Source organism: Schistocerca gregaria, unplaced genomic scaffold (genome assembly GCF_023897955.1).
Source record: "Schistocerca gregaria isolate iqSchGreg1 unplaced genomic scaffold, iqSchGreg1.2 ptg000310l, whole genome shotgun sequence".
Classification (NCBI taxonomy): Eukaryota; Metazoa; Arthropoda; class Insecta; order Orthoptera; family Acrididae; genus Schistocerca; species Schistocerca gregaria.
This window is the reverse complement of record NW_026061790.1, coordinates 625001-632500: the sequence shown is the minus strand read 5'-3', so window position 1 is coordinate 632500 and position 7500 is coordinate 625001. Positions and strand designations below refer to the sequence as shown.

General features: G+C 54.1%; 3 non-coding genes across 3 annotated transcripts in view; all 3 read left to right on the top strand.

The window, feature by feature from the left end:
• Positions 1 to 4026: 4026 nt before the first annotated feature.
• On the top strand, positions 4027 to 5919 carry LOC126305324 (small subunit ribosomal RNA). Its single transcript, XR_007553390.1, has one exon. It is a non-coding gene; the product is annotated as a small subunit ribosomal RNA (ribosomal RNA).
• Positions 5920 to 6280: 361 nt separating this feature from the next.
• LOC126305473 (5.8S ribosomal RNA) lies at positions 6281 to 6435 on the top strand. The gene has a single exon (XR_007553522.1). It is a non-coding gene; the product is annotated as a 5.8S ribosomal RNA (ribosomal RNA).
• Positions 6436 to 6623: 188 nt separating this feature from the next.
• LOC126305388 (large subunit ribosomal RNA) overlaps positions 6624 to 7500 on the top strand; it is a 4222-nt gene continuing 3345 nt past the window's right edge. The window contains exon 1 of the ribosomal RNA XR_007553448.1: positions 6624 to 7500. This exon is cut by the window's right edge and continues 3345 nt beyond it. This is a non-coding gene — a ribosomal RNA (large subunit ribosomal RNA).

The following is a 7500-nucleotide window of genomic DNA, read 5'->3' as shown; positions in this document are numbered from 1 at the left end:
TGCTCCTCTGAGGATATAGATGTTCCGTTCCGCCGCATAATGGTGACGGTGACCGCTGCCTGCGGTGGCAACGCTGGGCAGAGTCGATACTCGCTGTGTGGTGGAAGGTAAACATTATGCGGTACATCAGTACTTTCCTAATAGTTCGGTCGTCTCACGGCACTGCTTAGTAAATGATGCAAGGCCACATATAGATGATTTATGCGAATGTCCCTATACGTGCTGTAAGACTGGGCACACAACGTGAATCGCACGTCAGCCAGACACTCGAACATGCACCACTCTCGGCCTGCAACGGAGACACACAATACGTAAACATCTGGAATGCGACAATGTCGAGTGCATCCTCTCTGCGACATTGCACCGTCGACACTATGATAACCAGAGCAGTAGGTCCACCTATAAAAGCACAATACCCCACTCCTCCGACAACTACCATTGCTCAGATAAACCAACACACATCCTACACAGAGGGGCACCAAATATCACCCCCCGCCCTCGTGTTATACCACATGAAAAATTGCAGAAGTGAGAGACACAGACCCGCCAGCCTCTTGCTACAAGCATCGAACCGACGTGACGTATCTGACGGTGACTCAGGCATCCGCGTACTGCCACCACTATCCACCCCCCCCCCCCTCTCTCTGCCCCCTTCCCACACAATACCAAATGTAACCAACTTTATCGCTTAACCTAACTGTGGCTGTACCACATTATCGCTTAACCTAACTGTGGCTGTACCACATTATCGCTTAACCTAACTGTGGCTGTACCACATTATCGCTTAACCTAACTGTGGCTGTACCACATTATCGCTTAACCTAACTGTGGCTGTACCACATTATCGCTTAACCTAACTGTGGCTGTACCACATTATCGCTTAACCTAACTGTGGCTGTACCACATTATCGCTTAACCTAACTGTGGCTGTACCACATTATCGCTTAACCTAACTGTGGCTGTACCACATTATCGCTTAACCTAACTGTGGCTGTACCACATTATCGCTTAACCTAACTGTGGCTGTACCACATTATCGCTTAACCTAACTGTGGCTGTACCACATTATCGCTTAACCTAACTGTGGCTGTACCACATTATCGCTTAACCTAACTGTGGCTGTACCACATTATCGCTTAACCTAACTGTGGCTGTACCACATTATCGCTTAACCTAACTGTGGCTGTACCACATTATCGCTTAACCTAACTCTGGTTGTACCACATTATCCCTTAACCTAACTCAAGTTGTCCCTTAACCTAACTCAAGTTGTCCCTTAACCTAACTCAAGTTGTCCCTTAACCTAACTCAAGTTGTCCCTTAACCTAACCCAAGTTGTCCCTTAACCTAACCCAAGTTGTCCCTTAACCTAACTCAAGTTGACCCTTAACCTAACTCAAGTTGTCCCTTAACCTAACTCAAGTTGTCCCTTAACCTAACTCAAGTTGTCCCTTAACCTAACTCAAGTTGTCCCTTAACCTAACTCAAGTTGTCCCTTAACCTAACTCAAGTTGTCCCTTAACCTAACTCAAGTTGTCCCTTAACCTAACTCAAGTTGTCCCTTAACCTAACTCAATTTGTCCCTTAACCTAACTCAATTTGTCCCTTAACCTAACTCAATTTGTCCCTTAACCTAACTCAATTTGTCCCTTAACCTAACTCAATTTGTCCCTTAACCTAACTCAATTTGTCCCTTAACCTAACTCAATTTGTCCCTTAACCTAACCCACGTTGTCCCTTAACCTAACTCAATTTGTCCCTTAACCTAACTCAATTTGTCCCTTAACCTAACTCAATTTGTCCCTTAACCTAACTCAATTTGTCCCTTAACCTAACCCACGTTGTCCCTTAACCTAACTCAATTTGTCCCTTAACCTAACCCACGTTGTCCCTTAACCTAACCCACGTTGTCCCTTAACCTAACCCACGTTGTCCCTTAACCTAACCCACGTTGTCCCTTAACCTAACCCACGTTGTCCCTTAACCTAACCCACGTTGTCCCTTAACCTAACCCACGTTGTCCCTTAACCTAACCCACGTTGTCCCTTAACCTAACCCACGTTGTCCCTTAACCTAACCCACGTTGTCCCTTAACCTAACCCACGTTGTCCCTTAACCTAACCCACGTTGTCCCTTAACCTAACCCACGTTGTCCCTTAACCTAACCCACGTTGTCCCTTAACCTAACCCACGTTGTCCCTTTGCCTAACATAGTTCACTGCTCGGAATCTCTGGTGTCGTTGTTATCCTCATGTAGATGTCTTGCGAGTGTTGCTTACTTTCCACATATTCCCGCTATCCACTGTCAATTGTACTGCAATAGGACTATATCGCCGCCCCCCCCCCCCTCTGTCCCCCTCTTTGTGTCTCTGTCCTCTCAAGCTGGTCGGTCTGGCGTTTGAGTGTTAAATGAGCCTCGCAGCTGTTCAGTTGCATTCAGATGTCGACGCCCTCAGTGTACGTCGTGGTATGGTCTGTGTCCATTGTCCGCTGATGTCGTACGCGTAACCCACACGCTGTACCGATCATCGGTCGTTACGTACAGAGTGAAGTAGTGTGATACGTGTGACCGTACGCTGGCTGTGCCCAACGGTGTCGAATCTCAATTTCCATATGTTGTGCTCGATGCTACTTGTCTCGTCTCCCAATAACAGCTAGGTTGCACTGTGGTACGCCGTAGAGGCGTGTGGGAGGAACGTACGAACGCATTGTATGTCACCCTGGGTCGCTGGGGGTGGTGGTGCGGTGAGTCAGGTCAGGTCAGGTCAGGTCAGGTCAGGTCAGCGTGAGCCGTCTGATGTAGTGACGCGTGTATTCCGACTTTGTCGTATTGCCTCACACAAAGTGCTACCCTGGTGGACCGCGTTCCATATCTGGGACATGCCGCAGATGCCGGTTGACAGTGGATCGCGGAAGGGACATCGCATACGTGCGCGGGCCACCTTCCACGTGTTCTCTTCTGCACATGTCGCAGTGTGTATGTGGTCTGATGTAGCGTGTCGTGACACATGACATCCTGGCATGCAAGAATTGTTGAAATCGCAAATGTAGGTGGACATCTACGTTTACTGCCCAAGATACGCAAATGAACTGGAAATCCGTTGTTGAGCGGTTGTTCACGCTGGAGGTGAATCTGTGATGGCGACGATCGGTACAGCTATTAACCGGTTGTTTCAGCGGTACCCGCCACATCCACACACGTGACTAGGTCCATGTGGGTATGAAGCGATACGCGGCGGTGGCTTGGTGGGACTGTTCCCGGCCGGTGAAGGGGGGCCGCCCGGCGTGTTGGCCGCGCGCTGCGTGGGCGCACGCGCAACAGGCGGCTGGTGGGGGGCGCCGAGTGGCAGGAGCGCCAGCCGACGGGCCCGGCAGGCGGTGCAGCTACGCTGCGGCGCACCCTGCACGCGGCGCCTGGCGGCCAAAGTTGGTTCAGCCGAGCCCGGTGCGAAGCGCGGTGGACATCTGCAGTGTGCTGGTCTGATTGAGGACTGTGTGCGTTGAGGATGCGCCGCCGCCTGGCACTCGGCGCCGCGACGCCGTCTGCTGCTCGGTCGCCCCAGCGGTTCTCGCAGGTGGTTTGTATCGCAGTTGTGCGGACGTGTTGGCGCGTGCGCTGTGCTGGGAGAGTTCGCTTCTGCACCCAAGTGGGGCTTTGCCCTTGTGTGGCGCTGGCGTTGGAGCTGCCGGTCACCATAGGTGGCGCGTGTTGTCTCCCGCCGGCAATGCCACGACAGCACGCTCCCGGGCCTCTGTCGGCAGCGGCAAGCTCAGTTGGGAGCAAGGGTGTTCGCACTAAAACCGTCTACTCGCCTAACTCCGGGCGATTGCGCCTCTCTCGAAACCGACCAAGTACCTAGGACGGCGCTGCGCGCCGCCGGGACCTGAGAGGGTTTCGAGGTGTATCGTGCAGGGGAGCTCGGCCTCCTCCTGTTTGCAGAATAATTGAGCGGACGCTTGCGTGTTCGCGCGGGCCCCCGGGACACACTCCCGGGTGGCCGGCTGCTCAGCTCTAGTTGACGCAGCTCCCTGGTTGATCCTGCCAGTAGTCATATGCTTGTCTCAAAGATTAAGCCATGCATGTCTCAGTACAAGCCGCATTAAGGTGAAACCGCGAATGGCTCATTAAATCAGTTATGGTTCCTTAGATCGTACCCACGTTACTTGGATAACTGTGGTAATTCTAGAGCTAATACATGCAAACAGAGTCCCGACCAGAGATGGAAGGGACGCTTTTATTAGATCAAAACCAATCGGATTGGCTTGTCTGGTCCGTTTGCCTTGGTGACTCTGAATAACTTTGGGCTGATCGCACGGTCCTCGTACCGGCGACGCATCTTTCAAATGTCTGCCTTATCAACTGTCGATGGTAGGTTCTGCGCCTACCATGGTTGTAACGGGTAACGGGGAATCAGGGTTCGATTCCGGAGAGGGAGCCTGAGAAACGGCTACCACATCCAAGGAAGGCAGCAGGCGCGCAAATTACCCACTCCCGGCACGGGGAGGTAGTGACGAAAAATAACGATACGGGACTCATCCGAGGCCCCGTAATCGGAATGAGTACACTTTAAATCCTTTAACGAGTATCTATTGGAGGGCAAGTCTGGTGCCAGCAGCCGCGGTAATTCCAGCTCCAATAGCGTATATTAAAGTTGTTGCGGTTAAAAAGCTCGTAGTTGGATTTGTGTCCCACGCTGTTGGTTCACCGCCCGTCGGTGTTTAACTGGCATGTATCGTGGGACGTCCTGCCGGTGGGGCGAGCCGAAGGGGTGCTTTCGCGTCCCGAGGCGGACCCCGTTTAAATCCTACCAGGGTGCTCTTTGTTGAGTGTCTCGGTGGGCCGGCACGTTTACTTTGAACAAATTAGAGTGCTTAAAGCAGGCAAGCCCGCCTGAATACTGTGTGCATGGAATAATGGAATAGGACCTCGGTTCTATTTTGTTGGTTTTCGGAACCCGAGGTAATGATTAATAGGGACAGGCGGGGGCATTCGTATTGCGACGTTAGAGGTGAAATTCTTGGATCGTCGCAAGACGAACAGAAGCGAAAGCATTTGCCAAGTATGTTTTCATTAATCAAGAACGAAAGTTAGAGGTTCGAAGGCGATCAGATACCGCCCTAGTTCTAACCATAAACGATGCCAGCCAGCGATCCGCCGCAGTTCCTCCGATGACTCGGCGGGCAGCCTCCGGGAAACCAAAGCTTTTGGGTTCCGGGGGAAGTATGGTTGCAAAGCTGAAACTTAAAGGAATTGACGGAAGGGCACCACCAGGAGTGGAGCCTGCGGCTTAATTTGACTCAACACGGGAAACCTCACCAGGCCCGGACACCGGAAGGATTGACAGATTGATAGCTCTTTCTTGATTCGGTGGGTGGTGGTGCATGGCCGTTCTTAGTTGGTGGAGCGATTTGTCTGGTTAATTCCGATAACGAACGAGACTCTAGCCTGCTAACTAGTCGCGTGACATCCTTCGTGCTGTCAGCGATTACTTTTCTTCTTAGAGGGACAGGCGGCTTCTAGCCGCACGAGATTGAGCAATAACAGGTCTGTGATGCCCTTAGATGTTCTGGGCCGCACGCGCGCTACACTGAAGGAATCAGCGTGTCTTCCTAGGCCGAAAGGTCGGGGTAACCCGCTGAACCTCCTTCGTGCTAGGGATTGGGGCTTGCAATTGTTCCCCATGAACGAGGAATTCCCAGTAAGCGCGAGTCATAAGCTCGCGTTGATTACGTCCCTGCCCTTTGTACACACCGCCCGTCGCTACTACCGATTGAATGATTTAGTGAGGTCTTCGGACTGGTACGCGGCATCGACTCTGTCGTTGCCGATGCTACCGGAAAGATGACCAAACTTGATCATTTAGAGGAAGTAAAAGTCGTAACAAGGTTTCCGTAGGTGAACCTGCGGAAGGATCATTACCGACTAGACTGCATGTCTTTCGATGTGCGTGTCGTGTCGCGCAACACGCTACCTGTACGGCAGTGGCCGTGCGCCGCGTGCGGAACCACGCGTGCCTCTCAAAACTAGCGGAAGTGTTGTTGTTGTGTGGTACGAGCGCTGAAGCTCTGGAGCGGCTGGCCTGCGGTACCTGGCGCCTGGCGCCGGTTTTGAATGACGTTCGCCCGAGTGCCTGTCCGCTCCGGTGTGGAGCCGTACGACGCCCATCGGCTGTGAGGCCGTTGGACACAAAAAAATAGTGGAACAGGGGCCGTCAGACGCCTCAGTCCCGCAAATGCTACTGTCTTGAAAGAGACAGTGGGAGACTGAAAAGGAAAAGATCACCCAGGACGGTGGATCACTCGGCTCGTGGGTCGATGAAGAACGCAGCAAATTGCGCGTCGACATGTGAACTGCAGGACACATGAACATCGACGTTTCGAACGCACATTGCGGTCCATGGATTCCGTTCCCGGGCCACGTCTGGCTGAGGGTCGGCTACGTATACTGAAGCGCGCGGCGTTTGTCCCGCTTCGGAGACGTGGGAGTGTCGTGGTCGCCTGTGTGGCCGGCCGCGTCTCCTTAAACGTGCGATGCGCGCCCGTCGCCTGGCGGTTCGCATACCGGTACTTTCTCGGTAGCGTGCACAGCCGGCTGGCGGTGTGGCGTGCGACACCTCGTACAACGACCTCAGAGCAGGCGAGACTACCCGCTGAATTTAAGCATATTACTAAGCGGAGGAAAAGAAACTAACAAGGATTCCCCCAGTAGCGGCGAGCGAACAGGGAAGAGTCCAGCACCGAACCCCGCAGGCTGCCGCCTGTCGTGGCATGTGGTGTTTGGGAGGGTCCACTACCCCGACGCCTCGCGCCGAGCCCAAGTCCAACTTGAATGAGGCCACGGCCCGTAGAGGGTGCCAGGCCCGTAGCGGCCGGTGCGAGCGTCGGCGGGACCTCTCCTTCGAGTCGGGTTGCTTGAGAGTGCAGCTCCAAGTGGGTGGTAAACTCCATCTGAGACTAAATATGACCACGAGACCGATAGCGAACAAGTACCGTGAGGGAAAGTTGAAAAGAACTTTGAAGAGAGAGTTCAAAAGTACGTGAAACCGTTCTGGGGTAAACGTGAGAAGTCCGAAAGGTCGAACGGGTGAGATTCACGCCCATCCGGCCACTGGCCCCCGCCCTCGGCAGATGGGGCCGGCCGCCCGCGCGGAGCAATCCGCGGCGGGGTCGTGTCCGGTTGCCTTTCCACTCGCCGCGGGGTGGGGCCGTTCCGGTGTGCGGTGGGCCGCACTTCTCCCCTAGTAGGACGTCGCGACCCGCTGGGTGCCGGCCTACGGCCCGGGTGCGCAGCCTGTCCTTCCGCGGGCCTCGGTTCGCGTCTGTTGGGCAGAGCCCCGGTGTCCTGGCTGGCTGCTCGGCGGTATATCTGGAGGAGTCGATTCGCCCCTTTGGGCGCTCGGGCTCCCGGCAAGCGCGCGCGGTTCTTCCCGGATGACGGACCTACCTGGCCCGGCCCCGGACCCGCGCCGCTGTTGGCTCGGGATGCTCTCGGGCGGAATA